Genomic DNA, 23385 nt, shown 5'->3' on the forward strand with positions numbered 1-23385 from the left:
TGCCAACCACTAGACTTCAAACTCTTGCTTCGACCTCCGGATTTTGCCATCCTCTGGATATTGGTCCTACAATTCGCTAATTTGCGCTTGAGTTTCCTGGATGCCCTTAATCTGCTAACCTGCAACAAATTCTCCCCTTTGGTTTTTCAATCCTCATTCAGGTCACCTCCAGGCCTCTGTTTCTTTGTAATGTCCTTGAGAACTCCTACCAAACTCTTTCATCCCTGCAGGATATGGCCCTTCTCTTAATTCGAACTATTTCATGAACAAGTTTAATAATGTTAAACTTATGGAAAAAGTGATTACCTCCCATGATATCCCATCACAATTTTGATCAAAGCAGGTTATAGAACAAGTTGAAAAATCTCAAATGTATTAAATTTCTTTATAACATCTAATAATAATATCTAAACATAATAATATCTGATTATTTTTGCTCTATTACCTCAAAGAATTATCAGAGACATGCTAAAACTATTTGCTAATCTTAGCTCTGTTTTTAATTTCTAAAAATACACTGATTGGTCATTTTATTAGGTATCTCCTGTACCTAATAAAGTGGCCACTGAGTGTATTTCCATGATCTTCAGCTGCTATAGCTCAACCACTTCAAGGTTTGGCATGTTGTGCGTTCAGAGATGCTCTTCTGCAAACCACTGTTGTAACATGTAGTTGGCTGAGTTACTGTCACCTTCCTGTCAGCTTGAACCAGTCAGGCCATTCTCCTCTGACCTATGTAAACAAAAATGCATTTACCCAACAGAACTGCCACTCACAGGATGTTTTTTTTTATTTTCACACCATTTTCTGTAAACTCTGGAGACTTTTGTGTGTGGAAATCCCAAAAGATCGGCAGTTTCTGAGATATTCAGACCATCCTGTCCGTCACCAACAATCATTCCAAGACCAAAGTTATGTAGATCACATTTTTTCCTATTCTGATATTTGGTCTGAATAGCAACTGAACCTCTTGACCATATCTTCATGCTTTTATGCATTGGGTTGCTGCCTCATGATTGGCTGAGAAGATAGATATTAACAGGTGCACAGGGGTGACCACTAGGAGTAGTTGAGGTTGGCCGGACAAATACCAAACAACAGAAAATTTGGATCAGTAACTAAACCCATCTAACACTCTGCCTATTTCTAGAAGCAGAGTGAAGGACACACTCCCTACTTGAGTCGGTGAAAGATTTTTGTAGGGCTGCCTCACTTTATTTTGATTGTAACACCATGCCCAGACCATAATGGAAAACAATTAGCCAATGCACGATAGAACTAATGCAGACAATAAACTGGACATGGCACAAAAAACTAGTTCAAGTAACTCGTTCCTCCTTCAGACAAACAAAAACAAGCCTTTCATTTGTTGGCACCCCCAACTGGAGAAATAATTTAATTTTTCAATGCACAGATGAATAGGGGTGCCAATCATATGCATAAGAGAGGTTGTACATGTGCTCCAGTAATGTAATAACTCAAGGCTGCTGACAAATGTTGGCTGTTGGACATTGAACCCATTGACACTACCTCACTACTTTAGTTTTATTTCTATTGTGATGTTCTGGGCGGGGGCATTTCTAATGACCAGTACTGTTCATTGTTCTTGTGTTAAAATGCTTTTGTGGGATTATGGTGGGAAGTTCCAGTTTGTTTACTGTTACATTTTAGCTTGGGTTATACAGTTATTTGCCTGTGTATTTGTGGGTCACCCTGACTGTAACCAGGGTGTGTGATGGTCACCTCCCATGTCGGTGTGAGACTGGCTGGGTTCACTCTCCAGGTCATGGAGCCCAGCCTGTTAGTGTCTATCACAATAAAACGGTTGTTGAGTTAAAGAGCTTCCTCGTCTGACATTATGAACCATATGCTCGCCGCCTATTTTTCCACTATTCATTTTAATTTAATTATTTAATCTACATACTTACTGTAATTCAGTTATTTTTCTTTATTTATCATGTACTGCTTGTACTGCTGCAGCTAAATTAACAAATTTCATGACACATGCTGGTGATAATAAACCTGATTTTGATTCTGCAATGTATTGTACACTTGCTCAGATTGTGAAGATTCATATTTATACTTCTGGTGTTTTTTTCAAGAAAATTAAACTAATTCATTGTATTAGAAGACAGAATGTCAGAGACAGGGAGAAGCTGTTGCTGAAAACACTATGTCGGTCATCTTGGAAAGTATTGCTCTTGAAATTTAGTGCAGTATTACAATAATCCTGCCAACTCAACATTGACCTGCATGAAAGTGGTTACGAGAATGGAGAGGAAAGGGAAATGATTCAAAATCAATCAGAAGAATTAGCGAAGACACAGCTATTACCTTATACTGTCAAAGATTATTTTCTTCATTTTGAAAAACCAGGTGAATAGCCAAATCTCACAACGAGGGGATGTAAAGATTTAAAAAAAGATTAGATAAGCTATAAATTAGGAACTGGATGACATATTGTTTGAGAATTAAACGCTTGAGCATTGGCAGAGGGAAGGACGATAGACAGATGCTGACATCAAATCAGCCACACAGACAGATACTGCAATTTTTTTACAGTTCTGTATGAGAATGTTGTCCTATTTAATCTAAAATATCCAGTTTTGCATGGCTGAAGTGTGAAAGGTAGATAATTCGTAAGAGGCTGGAATCATAATGAGAGGATTCTACCTTCGCAAAAGTGTTATAAATAATTGACCGTGACCGCCTGTTTACTTTTGATTTTATTTAATTTATTCTGGAATGCAATTGGAGGACGTTGCTGGGGATGCTTTTTCACAGATGTTAATTAAGCCAAAGAGTGAGAGAGAGAGTTTCAACCTCAAAGGTGAATTAAGTCCGCACTTCAGCATTTGTCTTTACTGTTTAAAGGAGATTTGGGACTCCATCAGTGGGAGACGTGATCTGAACATAACCTTTACAGTACTAAAACGTAAAGCAAAGTAAATTCCCCCCTACTACCCCGCTTCCTCTATTCCCCAATCTGACATTTTACCTCTTCTCACCTGCCTATCACTTCTTCCTTGGTCTCTTCCTCCTTCCCTTTCTTCTGCGGCCCACTCTCCTTTCCTATCATATTCCTTCTTCGCCAGCCCTTGACCTTTCCCACCCACCTAGCTTCACCAATCACCTTCCAGCTAGCCTCCTTCCCCTCCCCCCAGCTTTTTATTCTGGCATCTGCCCCCCTTCCTTTCCTGAAGAAAGGTCTCGGGCCGAAACGGCGGCTGTTTATTCATATCCATAGATGCTGCCTGACCTGCTGAGTTCCTCCAGAATTCTGTGTGTAGTGCTTTGGATGAGAAAGAAATAGCATCACATAGATCAGCAGAGAGAATTCAGAGTACAAATACATGGGGTGCAGGACAGAACATTCTCTTCCTAAACACTACTGAGGTAGTGATCAAGATGGAAAGACGGACCAGAAATAACACTTCCTGCCATTAGTTTCCTAATTGTGAACATTACAGGTAAGCTCAATATTTATTCCTCATTCCTACTTCAAGATTCAAGGTTGTTTACTGTTGTCCTTCATCATCATTATGTGCCGTGTCGTATGACAAGGGCGACCATGGACTCGTGACTGTGATTGGTCTCGGCAAATTCGACAGAAGTGGTTTGCCGTTGCCTTCTTCTGGGCAGTGTCTTTACAAGATGGGTGACCCCAGCCATTATCAATACTCTTCAGAGACTGTCTGCCTGGTGTCAGCGGTGGCATAATCAGGAATTGTGATGTGCACCAGCTGCTCATACAGTCATCCCATGGCTTCACATGACCTTGATCGGGGGGACTAGGCAGGTACTACACCTTGACCTGCAGGTTAGTAGAGGGAAGGAGCGCCTACACATCCTTTGGTAGAGGTGGATCTCCACCCCGCCACCCAGTGTACAAGTGTAAAGGTGAATGTAATTATTGTTATTCCGAATCCAATGAAACATAAAAAAAAGCATAAAGAGCACAATTATATAAAAAAATAAATACCTATTAATGCATGAGAGTAGCTTACATGCATAGACTGATAGACATAAAGTGACGCTAGGTACAAGAGTGCATTAGGTGATTCTGACAGGAAATGATAAGGTAGTGGTGGTGGGGAGTGGTGAGTTTGGTTAGTGGGTGGAGGTGTGGATCACCCTGATGACTTCGAGGAAGTAACTGTTTTTGAGTCTGGTGGTCTTGGCGTGCATGCTGTGTAGCCTCTTCCCTGATGGGAGTGGGGCAAACAGCCCATGAGCAGGGTGAGTCAGGTATTGCTGCCCTTTCCCTGGCACTGTTCTGTCTTTTCATCCTTGATGGCGGGTAGGGTGGTGATTCAGTGGGCAAGTTTAACTACCCGTGGTAGAGCCCTCCTATCATAGTGGTTAGTTTATATATGCAGGCATCCGTTAGTCTGCGCCTTGGAAGGTTTCATGGAAGACAGGCAGTTGCCCATGCTGCAAGTCTCCCCTCTCCACGCCACCGACGTTGTCCAAGGGAAGGCATGAGGACCCATATAGCCTGGCACCGGTGTCGTCGCAGAGCAATGTGTGGTTAAGTGCCTCGCTCAAGGACGCAACACACTGACTCAGCCAAGGCTCAAACTAGCAACCTTCAAATCACTAGACAAGCACCACGCTCCAACACCAGTAGTTAGTAGTCAATAGTCAAATAGATGTAACAGACTTGCCATACTTCTCAGTAGCTATGGCATCTCAGAGGACAGCAATCACTTTGCTGTACAGTGAGAGTCACGTATCAATCAAATCAGATAAACAGAATGGATTTCCTTTCCTATGAAGTGTGAATTAGATAATTTTCCTTGACCCTCTTAATTCTAGATTTACTTAATTAACTGAGATTAAAGTCCCCAGCTGTTATGGTGGAATCTAAACTCTCTGTGGATGATTAGTCCAGATCTATGAATTGCTAAGATATTAATTTAACCACTGTGATAATATATTAAAAAAACTTCAGCAACCCAGGAAAGGAAACTACAAAAGCTGAGAAAATTTGCACCAGGAGATGTAAGAAATGGAATCAGTGTCATTCATAATAATCGAGATTTTAAACTGTTATATGATTTAATGGGACAGGTACAAAGAAGCAGTTTTCCCACAGAAATTCTTTTTTCCTGTAAAGAAAGAGGAATTCTTGAAGTCTGGCCCCAGAGAGACATCATTGCATGGCATGCTGAGATACAATTTAGATTAGATAGATTTATTAGTTAATCACATGTACATCGAAACATACAGAGAAATATGTTGTTTGCTTTAACAACCAACACAACCTGAGGATGTGCTGGGGGAGGGCAGCCCACAAATGTTGCCACACATTCCGGCTCCAACATAGCATGCCCACAAAGCTCAGCAAGTTAACGCACAAAAAGGAACAGTAATGCAGACCCCTTTCCCACTCCCCTACCCCACCCACACAGACACTCTGAGGCACCTGAAGAATCAGCGTTCGGCAAGAAAGATAATTTCATCCCATACCATTCTAGTGCAGAACACACAAAGAGAAGAGGCAGGTCTGCAACAGAAACTCGTTTGGAACTCGCGAGCAAGCACAACCACTGGTGGTTAGCATGTGTTGGAATGGAAATTCAGAGGTGAGGATTAGGGTCAAGGGATGGGTGATAGTGAGTGGTGAATCAGGAGCTGGAATCGACACTGGGGACAGGGGCCATGGGGTTGCGTGGAGGTAGTCAATCAAGTTCTTGCCATTTGGCTGATCTCCGAATCAAAATCACATTTATTATCACTGACACAAGTCATAAAATTTCAAACACAAGAACGTCTACAGATGCTGGAAATCCAGAGCAGCACACACAAAATGCTGGAGGAACTCAGCAGGTCAGGCAGCATCTATGGAAAAAAGTAAGAAGTCGACGTTTTGGGCCAAGAACCTTCTTCAAGACTGAGAGGGAAGGGGAAAGATACCCGAATAAAAAGGTGGGCGGATGGGAAGGAGGCTGGCTGGAAGGTGATGGGTGAGGCCAGGTGGATGGGGAAGGTCAAGGGAAGAGAAGAAAGAATGCGATGGGAGAGGAGACTGGACCATGGAAGAAAGGGATCATTCAGAAGTCTGATTGGGTGGGGTGGGGGGTGGACACTGGTTCTACATCACTGAGTGGGCCCTAAGGCTCCTATATCTCCTCCCTGATGGAAGGAACAAGAAGAGTGCATGTCCTGGATAGTGAAGGGTTTCAATGATTGACGCTGTCTTCTTTAGGCAATGTCTCTTGATGATATCCTCGATCGGTGGAGACGATTGTGGCTGTGATGGAAATAGCTGAGTCCATAACCCTCTGCAGCCTTTTGCAATCCTGTGCATCAGAGCCTGCACGCCATGCTGTGGTGCACCCAGTTATAATGATCTCCACCGTACACTTCAGAAATTGGCTGGCATGCCAAATCTCCTCCGAGTGAAGTCAAGCCTCTGGTATGCCAGAGCTGGACGGTGGGTAGATGGGAAGGGGTCAAGGGTTGGGTTGGGGTGGGGGGGTGATGTTGAGTGATGACTGAGAGTATGGTAAAGATAGGGAGCCAGTAGCATGATTTGTGGTGAGGATGCCCACAGCAGATCTGGAGAGAAACCGAATGAAAGGTGACATACCTCAACCAAGGTTGGTATCTGCTCTGGGAAACTGCCTTAAGATCAACATTCCCGATGAGCAATCAGATCCATGAAGACACTGGCAGGGTAGAGAGAGACCAGTGACAGGAACACTTCAAACCACCTTGATCTAATTGTTATAAACCCCAGCGTGGGGTCCACAGACCCCTTGCTTAATGGTTCAATCGTTCAATTTAATATCAGAGAATGTATACAGTATACAACCTGAAATTCTTACTCTTCACAGAGGCATCCACGAAACAAGAAACCCCAAAGAATGAATGATAGTAACTTCAGAATCCCAAAGCCCCCCCCCCAACAAATGCACAGGAGCATTGTCCCTCCGCTTTCCCTGCCCCCACTTATACCAGCTGAAGCACCACACCCCCAACCAGCACCAGCAAAAGCCCCCAAAGGGACCCTGATCTGGAGTCCATCAAAAACTACAGTCCATGGTCCAGCACGTCGGTATCTCAGATAGGCTCTCACTCACCAGCAAGGGAGAGAGAGATCAGTCCTGCAACAATGAGAGCAGGAGACCAGCAGCTCGCAGTTCCAATGTTATAATCTTCCATGTTGCTCCCTCAAGCCCTCCGACTTGGGGACCAACAGGTTCTCACCCTCCATCAAGGAGAGAGAGGGAGAGAAGGATTCCTGACGAACAGGGATCTTCTTCCGACAGCAGCGTATACCACCACGCTTCATTCAGTGAGATCAGTGAGGAACCAGGTCATATGTGCCCTGAAGGCGCACGTCGTCCAGGCTGCAGCTGGAGATAGCGAAACACCAGACCGCACGGCCGGCACAAAAACCCACCATAGTTTGAGCTGTAGCTGTAGATCACGGACTCCGACAGACTCTCAGCCGCCTTGGAAAGAAAAGAAAGACATAAGAAAGGAAGAATAAGCTGATTCGCTGATGATCTGGAAGAAGTTGCCTGGGTCTGCAAAAAACTCTGGCACCATCTTTCCTAGCTCCTCCCTGGTATTGGTCCATGGCATAAAAAAGCCCTGTTTTTAAAAAGACCCCTGTTCTAAACAAACATTGGAAAGGAACACATCATTACATATGAAAACAGCTGATCTTTGTAAGTGGGGCACCAACCAGGAAGGACTCAGTCAAATTTTCAGTTCAAAGTACAATACTGTGCAAAGGTCTTAGGCAGATGTACATAGCTAGGGTCCCTAAGACTTTTGCACAGTACTGTATTTGACAATGTGGAGTGGTAAGTCAGTGTGTAAATCTGGTGGGAGAAAAGGATGTTGGTAATGGTGAGAATGGAATGCCACAAGAGGGGTGTGGGCCAGATGGCAGAGAGGGAGTGGCCAGGGTAGGGGAGGCTTGACTGCAGACGCACCCAGCCCCCAGACAACAGCCAATGTCATTTGATTCCAAACATCTGGTTTATTGATCATTACTGAATGTCTTTCTGGGGCTTCCCACTCCCTTTCCCTTTTCTTAACAATGATTTCCCTTTCCCAGTCCCCTTCCCACTCCCAGTCCGTAATAGAGACCCATTTCAGAATCCGCTTTATCATCACTCACACATGTCATGAAATTTGTTATTTTTTGCAGCAGCAGTACAGTGCAATACATAAAATTACTACAGTACTGTGCAAGAGTCTTAGACACCCTAGCTATTTATATGCCTAATGCTTTTGCTCAGTACTGTAACACGGCCTGAAAAACAGCCAGATGAAATTCAGCTCCAAGGACACGATTGATATTGAAGCAAAGATGTTACTCATTCCACGTGGTTGGATCTTGGGGTCATTTGGGGTTGTGACTGGACAAAATGTTGGCACATTTCCTCTGGTCAGTTGTTCTGAAGCAATGTCATGAAATCGAAGCCAGACCTCTGCATGGAAATTCTTCAATTAGTTACAAGACCAGGGGACACCAGGAAGGAGAACAGAGTTGCACAATAATCAAATCCTTAGGCTTAATATTAATACAAATGAGAAAATCTGCAGATACCGGAAATCAAAGTAACACACACAAAATGCTGGAGGGACTCAGCAGGCCTGGCAGCATCTGTGGAAAGCAGTAAACCGTCAACATTTTGGGCTGAGACCCTTCATCAGTCCAGGAGAAAAGAGATTAGAAGTCAGAGTAAGACGGTGTGAGGAGGAGAGGAAGATGCGCAAGATAGTAGGTGACAGGTGAAACCGGGAAAGGTAGAGTGGTGAAGTAAAGGGCTAGGAAGTCAATTGGTGAAAGAGATAAAGGGCGGGAGAAGGGGGAATATTATAGGAGAGGACAGGCCATGAAAGAAAGGAAAGTGGGAGGAGTTCAAGAGGGAGGTGATTGGCGGGTAAGGAGATAAAGTGAGAGAGGGAAATGGAAATGGGGAATGGTGAAGGAGAAGGGGTTGTGGGGGGAGTGTGGGGGGAGGGGCAGCAATTACTGGATGTTTGAGAAATCGATGTTCATGCCATCAGGTCGGAGGCTACCCAGACGGGATATAAGGTGTTTTTCCTTGAATATGAATGTGGCCTCGTTGTGACAGTAGAGAAGGACATGGACTGACATGTCAGAATAGGAAGTAGAATTGAAATGGGTGGCCACCAGCTGATCCTGTTCTTTTTCTGGCGGACAGATCGACTCGGGGACTTTGAGACTGTTTTTTACCGTGCCCATGGCTTGTTCTTCATCAAATTATGGTATTGCTTTGCACTGCTGTAACTATATGTTATAATTATGTGGTTCTGTCAGTGTTAGTCTTTGGTTTGTCCTGTTTTCTGTGATATCACTCCGGAGAAACATTGTATCATTTCTTAATGCATGTATGCATTTCTAAATGACAATAAAAGAGGACTGCATGTTCTCATAACCTAGGTGCTTGGCAAAGCGGTCTCCTAATCTATGTCGGGTCTCACCAATATACAGGAGGCCACACCGGGGGCACTGGATAACTGATTAAAGAACTTCCAACAATCTCACAGGTCACCACACCTGGAAGAACTGATTTGGTCCCTGAAAGGAGGTGTAGGGGAAGGTGTGGCAAGGGAGTTACGCAGGGAGCAATCCCTGTGGAAGGTGGAGAGTGAGGGGGAAGGAAAGAAAGTGGGATCCCGTTGGAGATGGCAGAAGTTACGGAGAATTCTGTGCTGGATGCAAAGGCTGATTGGGTGGTAGGTGAGGACAAGAGGAACCCTGTCTGTGGTGGGGTGGTGGGTGAATGGAGTGAGGGCAGACATGCATGAAATGGAAGAGAAGCAGGTGTGGGCAACATTGATTTTGAAAGAAAGAAAGCCCGTTTTTGAAAAAGGAGGACATATCATTAGCTCTAGAATGAAAATCCTCATCCTGAGAGCAGATATGGAAGGGACGGAGGAATTGAGAGAAGGGGGTGACATTTTTACAAGTGACAGGGTGGGAAGAAGTATAGTCTGTGTAACTGTGAGAATCAGTGGGTTTACTAATTAGGCTTAGCTAGTAAATTTGGCATGGTCATGCTTTAAAAATGGTTATTTTTGCTAGTCAATTTAATTAAACCACCAAAAACTACAACCTCACTCCTCTCTTGCAGCAGAACATAGAAAACCAAAGATTCCGCAAAATAAGACTGTCCAAATAATTGGTTCTGGCATTAGATGGACAAGTGCCTTTTGTTTTTCAGCAATTACAAGATCAGTATTAAACTTCAGCTGGGTATTAATCAATGGTCCAATGAGCAGATTAATAGAGATGCCAATAATATGTGTGAGGGATGTAGTACATATAGATTGGCACTGATAATATTGTAATAGTTTGATGATTATTGGCAAACTTATTGGACAAATGAGAAATGGGAAACCATTTGTACAAGTTGTAGCTATTCACATCTATAATTTTGGTGTCAGTATAAAAAAAATTAAATCTATTCATACTTTGAATACATGACAAATTTTTATAATGTCAGCAAGACAATAATGCATTAATTTCCCTTATAATTCATGTAGAGAGAAAATAGCACTATTTTTAAACAAGGGCACTTCAGTGCATTTTAGGTTTCTCCCACAATGGAGCATATCACTATTTAGGGAATCTTCTGCAGTATTGCTTCAAAAATGGTTTATAACATCACTTCTAGAAGATCATTAATCTGGATTATCACTCCTCATATATTCAACAGCACTGCTCTAGCAACAGTCAGTAACATTATTTTTGGAGCAGTCAATAACATCACTCCTAAAACAATCAGTAAAGTTCCCTGGAACAATCAGTAGCAACTTCCCTAAAACTGAATACAGCATAACTGCTGGAACAATCTGTAATACTATCAATAAAACAATCTTTAACATTAGACCCAAAACAATTTGTAGTATTTCTCCTGGAATGATCTATAACATTACAGTATTCACCGAACAATCTGTAAAACAGTCCTGGAGCATCAGCAGCATTGCTCCCCAAATAGTCTATAATGTCACTCCTGAAATGATTGATAGTAAATCCAGAGACTATCTTCTTGTGGCTGCCATTGGGCGGGGAGCACAGAAGACTGAAGTCCTGCACCAACATGTTCAAGAATAGCTACTTGGTTCTTTGACCAACTGGAACAGCCTCGAACGTTGCAGTTTAGTAACCCCAAAATCACTCTGATCACTTTGTACTAAAATGGACTATTATTGGTTTTCTAATTGTGTTTCATCTTGTACAAAATTGTGTTTAATTTACGTTTTTTCTTGTGAATTGATGTTAGAAAGTAGCTAGATACTTACCTTCGATACTCAATGGTACCACCACTGCTGAGGCTCCTACCATCAAGATCTAGGAATCATCAACTGAAGAAGATCAAATAAAGTAATCTCAGAAATACTGTGGTTGAAAGAATTTATAAAAATTGCATTGGCAATAGCCAAAAAGGCTATTGCAGTTACCTGGAAATCGGATTCGTATTTAAGTATGGATCGTTGGAATAACGAAATCTTTAGCTGTATTCCACTTGAAAAGATTACTTATAATTTAAAGAATAAATATGGTACATTTTTGAGTATTTGGTGCCCTTATTTACAAAAGATAGGATTGTATATATAGGTGCTCCGATGATAAAGATGTTGCTCCTCTGGGGAAAGAAACAAATACATATATTAAATTTATTTTGAATCCCATGGAGCATGTGGAGACCTTCCAATATCCAGACAGTCTTTCTTTCTTTCTTTTTTTTTCTGTTTTTTTTAAGGTAGGGGTATGTTACGGGGGGGAAGGGTTAAGGGGAGGGGGAGGGTAGATATTATTCTATGTAATTAAATTTGAAAATTGAATTTAACATTTTTTTAAAAAAAGAAATACTGTGCTTATGAAAGCTGGTTTGGGGCAGGGTCTCCTTTTGCAAGTAGTTCATCATATGACACTCTAATAGTTTGTTGCCACCTACGAAACACAATAGTAAAACACTGGCAATTGTTTGAAAATCCCAATGGTTTGCCATCTGGCTCACTGGATTCTGACTTATTCTAACAACCTTGTGTCCTGATTCTCACATTACCATTAACACACAAAGGCCCCAGTTCCCACATTCCTTTTAAGCTTACCATGTTCACTAGAAAATTAATTATAATATGGAATGTACTATATTACTTCGATGTATATCAAAAATCTATTTGTTGAAATAATAATAGGAACAACATTGCGCCCCTGTGAAATCCCTGTAAGACCACATTTGAAGTATGGTGTTCTAGTTCTGGTCACCTCAATATAGAAAGGATGTAAAAGATGTAGAGAAGGTGCTGTTATGTTCTGTAACAGCAGAAATTAATCAAAGGAAAAACACAAGAGCCCCAGGGATAACACATGTATGTTTCATTTTTACAGGTAAGGTGCACACTTCTGATGTGGTGGAATAATAACATATGCCATTCACATACTTTTACGTATAACCTGGAACTAATTATTTAAACAAACAATTCTTAATCAAACAATATATTTACAATATTACTCAAATATTACTGAAATGTTAAATACTCAGCATTCTTCCCTGCTTAGTTATAAACTCCAACTCAATATTGAATATTGTATATTGTATTGTACAACTACTACATAGACATCCACAGCGTCATAAATTTTAAATTGCCCCATTATGGACAAAAGATTTAATCACTGTGGAGGATTTCTTACTCTTGCGGGATAATGTCTTTCCTGACAAGAAGGATCACTCTGCTTGGCAGGTGCGACTTGTGGCTGTGAAACAATCTCAGGTTCTGGGGCCTCCTCCATGGTGGTTGTAGGAGTTGACTCAGGAAGTGGTTCTGATGGCTCTGGACACCTTTCTTCTCTAACAAATTACTCAAATCTCCTTAACTGATCGATGTGTCTTCTCCAGATAACATCAAACACAATCTCTACAGTGTAGGAGAATGGTCCAGTTCTGTCATTAATCTTTCCAAGTACCTACTCTTAATCACCTCTGTAGTCTCTCGCCAGTACTGCTTGGCTAGGAGTGAAACATCAAACTGTCTTGCTTGAGAAGCCGTCAGTTTGTCTCAGCTGTTTGTCCTGTATATTCCTTCTGCGATTGGGTCTGAGGAGATCCAAGCATGAGCACAGGGACGACAGAGGAACAGCACAGCTGGTGAGTTGTTAGTTGTGGAGAGTGCTCCATTGTGATATGCAAGAAGGAAATTGGTGAGCTTCTGACCCAGTGTTAGTGTAGTGTGTTCTGCTAATATTGCTCACAGTGTGTTCTTTAGACTCTGGACAAACCTTTCCTGCCAAGTCATTTGTAGCTGGGTGGCACAGTGCAGATGTAATATGTCTTATTCCATTCATCTTCAGGAATGACTGAAACCGTTCTGCAATAAACTGTGATCCATTGTCACTGACTAAATGTTCTGGGACACCAGTCCTTGGTAGAAGCTTCTCAGTATGTCAGCAGTGTGCGAGGCTGTAGTGGAGGCAATTGGGAACACTTCTGGCCACTTTGTAGCTGCATCGACTACTACCAAGAAATTTGTGCCCATCAATGGTCTGGCAAAATCCACATGAATCCTCTGCCAGGAGAAGGCAGGCCATTCCCAGAGTTGAAGAGGCACTGCTCTTAGCATTCTCAGGACACATTGTCATCCCGAAAAGTGCACGCAAGCTGCACGATCTGCTGACATGTCTGAGGCCACCAGTCAAACCTTCAAGCCAACACTTTCATTTTGACCACGCCATGTATCTCCTCCGATACTCTAGCATTCAGCTTGGATGGTACAACTCTTGATTCCCATATAAGGCAACCCCCTCTCAAGGGCAAGTTCATCCCAGTACAGTACTGGTAAAAACAGGAGAGCTGGAATTTCAGCAGCACATTCCAAACATCATGTAGACTTGTGACAGTGTGGCATATTTTCTGTTTTCCCTTTGAATCATCTCTGCCATAATAGAGACTTCCAATTTGCATTAAGGAGAATACATCAAGCAAAGTGTCCTCTTTTGTAAATTTTTTAGGTAGTTCCTTTTCCAAGGGAAAATGGGAGAATCCATCAGTACTTCCGTGATTAGTTGTCCTCTTGAATTCGATCTTGTAATTGTCTCCAAGAAACATCCCATCTCTGCATTGGTGCTGCTGCTGTTGGTGGAGCACCCTTCTGTGGATTGAAAATGGACACAAGTGGTGGATGATCAGCAATGAGGGTAAACTCTCTCAAGTACTGGTTGAAACGTTTTGCAACCCAAACTAGACTCAAGGTCTATCTGTCAATCTCTGTGTAATTTTTCTCGGCAGCATAAGAGTACGTGATGCAAACACTATGGGGCATTCACCTCCATCACTCATAATATGTGACATGACTGCACCTATACTTTACTTTATACTTTATACTTTATTGTCGCCAAACAATTGGTACTAGAACGTACAATCATCACAGCAATATTTGATTCTGCGCTTCACACTCACTGGATTGCAAATATTAAAGATTAAAAATAGTTAAAATTAGTAAATATTAAAAATTTAAATTATACATCATAAATAGAAAATAGAAAAATGGGAAGTAAGGTAGTGCAAAAAAAAACCAAGAGGCAGGTCCGGATATTTGGAGGGTATGGCCCTGATCTGGGTCAGGATCCGTTCAGCAGTCATATCACAGTTGGAAAGAAGCTGTTCCCAAATCTGGCTGTACGTGTCTTCAAGCTCTTGAACCTTCTCCCGGAGGGAAAAGGGACGAAAAGTGGTTTGGCTGAGTGGGTCGTGTCCTTGATTGTCCTGGCAGCTCTGCTCCGACAGCGTGCCGTGTAAAGTGAGTCCACAGACAGAAGATTGGTTTGTGTGATGTGCTGTGCTGTGTTCACGATCTTCTGCAGCTTCTTTCGGTCTTGGACAGGGCAACTTCCATACCAGGTTGTGATGCACCCTAGAAGAATGCTTTCTACAGTGCATCTATAAAAATTAATGAGGGTTTTAGGGGACAGGCCAAATTTCTTTAGTTTTCTCAGGAAGTAAAGGCGCTGGTGGGCCTTCTTGGCAGTGAACTCTGCTTGGTTGGAACAAGTCAGGTCATTTGTGATATTGACCCTGAGGAACTTAAAGCTTTTGACCTGTTCCACTTGCGCACCACCGATGTAAATTGGGTTGTGCGGTCCGCTACTCCTTCTGAAGTCAACAACCAATTCCTTCATCTTGCTGATGTTGAGGGATAGGTTATTGTCTTCGCACCATGCCACCAGGTTCTTAATTTCCTCTCTGTACTCAATCTCATCATTGCCCAAAATACGGCCTACAGTTGTTGTGTCATCAGCAAACTTATATATTGAGTTTGATGGAAACTTGGCTACACAATCATGGGTGCACAGTGAGTACAACAGGGGGCTGAGTACACAGCCTTGTGGGGCACCGGTGCTCGGAGTGATTGTAGAGGAGAGCTTGTCCCCTATTTTTACAGCCTGGGTCCTGTCTGTGAGGAAGTTGAAGACAGCACTGTGCAAAAGTCTTAGACACATGTAAAAAATTTCTGTAAAGCCAAGATGCGTGTATTGAAATGAAACGTTTTCACGTATCAAAAAAAAAGTTATAAAGAGCAGTAAACTAAATCAAATCAATATTTGGTGTAATGACCCTTTGCCTTTAAAACTGCGTCATTTAGGTAGAGTCATGCAATTTTATTAGAAAATTAGCTGGTAGGTTGTTCCAAGCATCATGGAGAACTTGTCACAGTTCTTCTTCAGACTTTAGCTGTCCCGCCTGCTTCTGTCTCTCCAGATAATCCCAGACAGCCCTGTTGAGATCAGGGCTCTGTGGAGGCCATACCATCTGAAACCATTTTGAAAATCCAGGGTGCCTAAGACAATTGTACAGTACTGTACCATAATTTGAGGCATCACAGACAAGCTTCACTGGATGATGTGGATCATAATGTGTGAGTACAGTGTCTGATGTCACCATTTCTTTTAATTCCTGAAAACCTCCTCGCACAACTTTGTCCATTGCCATTTCTTCCAGGATCTATAGTAATGAGTTCAAGGGTGGAGCACCATAGCCAGGTTTAGCAAGAACCTGTTATAGTAATTGGCAAATCAAAGAAGGGTTGCAACTGCGACACATCCTCAGCCCTCAGGGCATCTACTATTGCTTGAATTTTCTCAGCACACCTGTGTAATGCCTTTGCATCAGTGGTGTGACCAATGGTGCATCAATGCTTGGTTTGAAGAATTCGCACTTGTTACATCATGCTCTGAGTCCATAATCTTTGAATCTTTTTAACACTGTCTTGAGATTTTAGAAATGTTCCTTGTCATCCCCACAGGTAACAATGATGTCATCCAGGTAATACTGAGTGCTTGGGGAATCTTGCAGGACCTGGTCCATAGCTTTATGCCAGAGTGCAGGTCCAGATGCTACTCCAAAAATAAGCCTATTATAGTGATAGAGTCCTTTGGTAGTGATTATGATGAGAAACACTTTGGACTCTTCTTCCAACTTCATCTGTAGATAGGCCTCAGTTAAGTCCACTTTACTGAAGTGTTTCCCTCCAGCAAGGTTTGCAAAGATATCCTCTATCCTGGGCAGAGGGTATTGATATACTTTCAGTACTGGGTTGATAATGACCTTAGAATCACAATAGATCCTGACATATTCTTGGCTATTAGGAACACTGCTATTGCTTTTGGAAAGAATTTCTTCAGTTTCCATGTGATTTAGCTCCCAGCTTCTTTATCTCGGATGGTATAATGAACAGGACGTGTTTCGTAAAACTTGGTTGTGGCATTTCCATTTAACCCTTGATATGTTTGAGTTTTCCAATGCCATCCTTGAACACTGCTGTGGCATCATCCAGTACCTCTCTTAATTTGCTTTCAGTTGGCTCTGTTGCAGGGGAGGTGACATGAAAATGGTGAATGGATCTCCAATGTAGTTGTCTCAGCCACTCATGGCCACAAAATACTGCCCTTCTGTTTTTACCACATGCAGTACTACACAAGTCTTAGACACAAATATATAGTGAGGGTGCCTAAGACTTTCGCATAGTACTGTACAAGCTCAATGTGGCTTGAAAAAGGATCTAGTGCTGTCCCAGTATATATGACAAATAAACTCTTCTCGGGCTTCCAGCCAGGAACTGGTATCGATTTAACCAATGTTTTGGTGACAAACTTTGCCATCTGCATCAAGGAAGATCCCTGGGCATGTCTAGTCCAGAGCTATTTACACACCCATTGTCCGTCCTTCCTGATTGGTTAGTCTTCATCCAATTATGTTTCAGCCAGCCTGTCCTGTTTACAATTGAATTCCAGTTTTTACTTACAGCGAGACCTTCATCTTTGTTAAAACTCTTTTCCTCTAGTTTTACTTCAATGGCTTCCTTTACTAGGTGTTCCCAAAAGCCAATAGCATGGCATGGTAGCCCAAGTCAATCCTGCAGCCATTACGATCAAAGCTATTGAAGTAAAACTAGTAGAAAAGAATTTTAACAAAATACCACCAGACTAGACATGCCCAGGCATCATCCCTGATGAAGATGGCAGTTGGTCATCGAAACGTTGGTTAAAATCAACACCTGTACCCAGCTGGAAGCCCAAGAAGAGTTTATTCATCAATGTGGGTTGTTGATAATTGTATTTCACTGTTACAAATGTCATTCCCACGGAAGTTATCCTATCTCCAGTATAAGTTCTTCTTTGGATATCTGCAGGCTTCAGTTCAATATCTTTGAAGTGCCATTCAAACTCATTTTGGGATTGACTGAAACAGCTGAGCCAGTGTCCAATTCCATTTTAATTTATTTGTCATTCACTTCTGGAGTAAGCCATTTTGCTTGACTATTGTTATTTTTCACATTGTCAATTTCAAGCCCTCCCAGTCCTATGTCACTCTCATCATCATCAGATGTTTCATCAACGGCATGCAGGTTAGTGCTCCTTTTGAAACTGCAACTTGACTTTTTATCTTTTTCTCTTCCCTATGCAGTCCATTTATTTTCATCTGTCTAACATGCTCTTTGTATGTGTCCATTGATACAGTGATTTCAACGACTCTTTAAATGTGAGTTGTACTTCAGTTAGGAGCCATTTTTGAATGCTTTTCTGCAAGATTCCACAAGCCAAATGATCTTTCAGTGCATCATTAAACCCACCAATGAGCTGACAAAGCTCAGACAACTTCTTCTATTCAGCTATGTACACTGAAATGGATTCCCCTTCTTTTTGTTTCTGCTTATGAAATCAAAAGTGTTGTGCAATCAGCAATGGTTTCAGTTCTAAATGTTTGTGCATTACTTTCAAGATATTAGCAAAGATCATTTTGTTTGGTTCAATTGGAGAAGTTAAACTCCTAAACAAACTGTATGCTCTTCCACCTATTTCACTCAGCAAAACTAGTACAGATTTCTCATTGGTTATTTCATTAACTTCAAAGTACTGCTCAGTTCACTAAGTATACATCAGCTAGTTATCTATTGTGCAATCAAATGCATCTATCTTTCTGATATAGCCGGCCACTTCTGCTTTTTTATTTATTTATTATTATTATTGCTCGGTATTGTTCCTTTTCATGCCTTCAGGTGCATCAGGTGGCAATTTTTACCATTTCCATGGCATTTGATTGTTTTCTAATGAGGCTGGTGTGCTAACTCAATGTTCAACCGAGCACAGATGAAAAGCTTGCAAGGAGTCACATGGTGTGAGCAGAATTATCTGCAGCTTAATGTGAAAAAGACTAAGGAGCTGGTGGTAGACCTGAGGAGAGCTAAGGTACTGGTGACCCCTGTTTCCATCCAGGGGGTCAGGGTGGACATGGTGGAGGATTACAAATACCTGGGAGTATGAATTGACAATAAACTGGACTGGTCAAAGAACATTGGGGCTGTCTACAAGAAGGGTCAGAGCCGTCTCTATTTCCTGAGGAGACTGAGGTCCTTTAACATCTGCCGGATGATGCTAAGGATGTTCTACGAGTCTGTGGTGGCCAGTGCTATCATGTTTGCTGTTGTGTGCTGGGGCAGCAGGCTGAGGGTGGCAGACACCGACAGAATCAACAAACTGATTCGTAAGGCCAGTGATGTCGTGGGGATGGAACTGGACTCTCTGATGGTGGTGTCTGAAAAGAGGATGCTGTCCAAGTTGCATGCCATCTTGGACAATGTCTCCCATCCACTACGTAATGTACTGTTTGGGCACAGGAGTACATTCAGCCAGAGACTCATTCCACTGAGATGCAACACAGAGCGTCATAGGAAGTCATTCCTGCCTGTGGCCATCAAACTTTACAACTCCTCCCTTGGAGGGTCAGACACCCTGAGCCAATAGGCTGATCCTGGACTTATTTCCTGGCATAATTTACATATGACTATTTAACTATTTATGTTTTTAGTACTATTTAATTATTTTATGGTGCAACTGTAATGAAAACCAATTTCTCCCGGGATCTATAAAGTATGACTATGACTATGACTATGACTAGGAGCCAGTCAGATTCACAAGACGATTCGCCTCAAAGTATGGTGCTGATGCCACTACACCACCGGCCAGCTAGTTATTCCTCAGTTCTCACTGTTTATAAATCTGTGACTTTCATCCATTTTCCATCTTCTTTTCAACTCAACCGTCTTTATTTCTCCCTCCTGAAGAAAGCATGCAGCACTTTTTTTAAAACTCAAACATCTCGCTGTGCTTCAACAGTTAGGTAGTTGTCTCAGTTTCATCTAAAAACTTATTTGTCGCCACTGTTATGTTTTTTAACTCTAGAAATTAATTGAAAGAAAAACATGGGAGCCCCAGGGATAACTCGTATATGTTTCTTTTTTACTTTCGATGAGGTGCATTTACTTTAGATGGGGTCATAATAACGTATGCCATTCACATATTTTTACATATAACCCATAATTAATTATTTAATCAAACAATGAATGCTCATTCAAACAATATATTTACAATATTACTCAAATATTACCAAGATAAATACACAACAAGTACAGAGGAGATTTACCAGGGTGCTTGGATTGGAGAGGATGTTTTATGAGGATAGGTTGAGTGAGCTAAGGCTTTTCTCTTTGTAGCAAAGGGGGAGGGTGAGAGGTCATTTGATAGAGATATACAAGATGAAAAGCGACATAGATCGAGTGGAAAACCAGAACTTCCCCCCTATACTTTCCTCCAATCACCTTAATATTATACTGCCTCATATTTTCCATTAATACAAGAGGGTATAATATTAAGGTGATTCGAGGAAAGCCTAGGCTGTGCCAGAAGTCATTATTTTACAGAGAAAGTGCTGGGTGAACGGAATGCACTGCCAGGGGATGTGATACAGGGTGATAGATTACGGACATTTAAGAGACTCTTAGATAGGCACATGGATGATAGAAAAATGGAGCCAAATGTTGGAGGGAAGATTAGGTTGATCTTAGAGCAGTTAAAAAGTTGACACAACATTGTGGGCCGAAGTGCCTGTCCTGTGCTGTAATATATAATGTTCTATATTTGATAGTCTAATATACAATAGTTTGGAAAAGTCGCCAGGCTGGCACTACCAAAATCCCAAGTGTGTTGGATTAATGGAGCTTGACTGTAGAAAGGTGCACAATAGAATATTGTTCATTTGCCTCCTGAGTGCAGTTTGAACAGCTCTCAATAAATTTGGCACCATCCAGGACAAAGCAGCCGTTTGATTGGTTCTCCCTTCACTACAAACATTCATCCTACTCACTACCTAGAGTGGAAACCATTTGAACAATGCCACGGTCATTACTCCTACAAGTCGAGCATGAACTATATCAATGTTCCTTCACCTTCACTGGTTCTGAGTCCTGAAACTCCTTCCGTAACCAATGGGAGTAGCCTCTTCAGAAGGAGAGTAGCATTTCAACACAGGAGTTCACCACCTCATTCTCAGGAATGGATAATAAATACATGGATTAGCCTTAACCAAGTTTCTTCTGAAACAGTACATAATATTACTCTTCGAAGAGTCGATAACTTACTTCTGAACAATCAATAGCAACAAACATGGAACAATTTATATCATTTAACATCATTTCGAGAATAGTTATATCAATTCAGAAAGAGTCAAAAGCACCACTCCTGGGACTGTAACTTGTAAAATTGTCAATTAAATCTCTGCCACATCAGTCACTAACTGCTGGAACTGTAAATAGCCCTGGTCCTGCAATAGTCAGTAACTCCACTCTGGAGCAATTTATAACATCACGTCTTCAACAGGTCAAAACATCAATCTTTGAATATTCGGCAAAAAAAACATTTTCGGACTATCTATAACATAATTCCTGCAATAAACTATGGCAAAGCTGCAGGAACAATCTATACCTGAAATACTGGTATAGTGATCAACAGTACTCCTGAATAAATGCATAACACCCCACTTCAGTCAAGCACACTACATCATTTGATTTGGGAATATTCTATCATCAAATAATCCGGATTTCTGATATTACCATCGCTGGAACAGTTTGTCCCAGGAACAGGGCGGCATGGTAGCATAGTGGTTAGTACAACACTTTACAGTACATGTGATCCAATTCCCGCCACTGCCTGTAAGGAGTTTGTACACTCTCCCTGTGACCGTGTGGGTTTCCTCCCAACGTCCAAAGACATACCAGTTGGTAGGTTAATTGGTCATTGTAAATTGTCCTGAGTAGGCTAGGATTAAATCAGGGGATTTAATCCTAGCTGCAAGGGCCTATTCCGTGCTATATCTCATAAATAAATACAAACGTTTGTAAATGAATAAATCTGCAACATGAAGTTACATCATTTCCAAAATCGTCTGCGGAATCAGAATCAGTTTTATTATCATCGACTACTGTATGTCATGCGATTTGTTGTCTTGCAATGGAGTGCAATACATACAATATTCTAAAAAGTAAAAATGTATGGAAAATATATATTATTGTCCCAGGAACAGGGCGGCGCGGTAGCGTAGTGGTTAGTACAACACTTTACAGTACATGCGAACCAATTCCCGCCACCATTGAGAGCATACTCACCAACTGCATCTCAGTGTGGTATGGCAGTTGTCCCGTATCAGACCACAAAGCACTCCAGCGTGTGGTGAAAACTGCCCAGCGGATTATCGGCACCCAATTGCCCACTATTGAGAACATCTACCATAAACGCTGCCTGGGCAGGGCGAAAAGCATTATCGAGGATGCATCTCACCCTAACCATGGACTTTTTACTCTCCTCCCATCCGGTAGGCACTACAGGAGCCTCCGCTCCCGCACCAGCAGGCACAGGAAGAGCTTCTTCCCTGAGGCTGTGACACTGCTGAACCTCTCATCACAGCGCTAAGCAGTATTGCACCCGTATTGTACTGTCTCAGTACTTTTATATTTGTGTGCTGTAGCACTTTTTTTATTCACAGTTGTTTTGTAAATAACACTATTCTTTGCATTTCTGGTCAGATGATAAATACGTTTCATTGGCTTTGTATCTGTACTCAGGGATGACAATAAAGTTGAATCTAATCTAATCTAATCTAAAATAAACATGTAGTGCCAAAAGAATAGAAATAGTGAGGTAGTGTCCATGGGCTCATGGACCATTCAGGAATCTGATGGCGGAGGAGAAGATGTTGAGCATCTGACTTCAGGCTCCTGTACCTCCTCCTTGATGGCAGTAGTGAGAAGAAGGCATGTCCTCGGTGGTGAGGATCCTTAATGATGAATACCACCTCCTTGAAGCATCACATTTCTTGAAGATGTCCTCAATGGTGGTGAGGCATGATGGAGCTGGCTGAGTTTATAACCCTCTGAATTTGTTTCTGACTGTGCAGTGGCCCCTCCATACCAGACAGTGATGCAACCAGTTTGAATGCCCTCCATGGTACATCTGTAGAAATTATGATGTTCAAAGAAAATGTTTATCTTTTGGGCATAAACAGTAAATCCAAACAACGCAATAGAATTTATGAAAGACTGCACCCAACAGGACAGACAAACAACAAACTGTGAAAATACAAGAGAAGAAAACAATAACAATAAATAACAAGTGCTGAAGAGCCCTTGAACGTGAGTCCATAGGTTGTGGGAACAGTGGAGTGATGGGGCAAGTGAAGTTGAGTGAAGTTATCGCCTCTTGTTCAAGAGCCTGATAGTTGAGAGGTAATAATTGTTCCTGAACCTGGTGATGTGGGTCCTGAAGTTCCTCTACCTTCTTCCTGATAGCAGCAGCAAGAGGAGAGCATGGCCTGGATGTTGGGAGCCCTTGATGATGGATGCTGCTTTCTTATGACAGTACTCTGTATAGATGTGCTCAATGGAGTGGAAGGCTTTAACCGTGAGAGACTGGGGCACATCCACTACTTTCTGTTAGATTTTTCTTTCAAGGGCATTGGTGTTTTCATACCAGGCTGTGATACAACCAGTCAATATACTCTC

This window comes from Mobula hypostoma, chromosome 13, assembly GCF_963921235.1.
Source record: "Mobula hypostoma chromosome 13, sMobHyp1.1, whole genome shotgun sequence".
NCBI lineage: Eukaryota > Metazoa > Chordata > Chondrichthyes > Myliobatiformes > Myliobatidae > Mobula > Mobula hypostoma.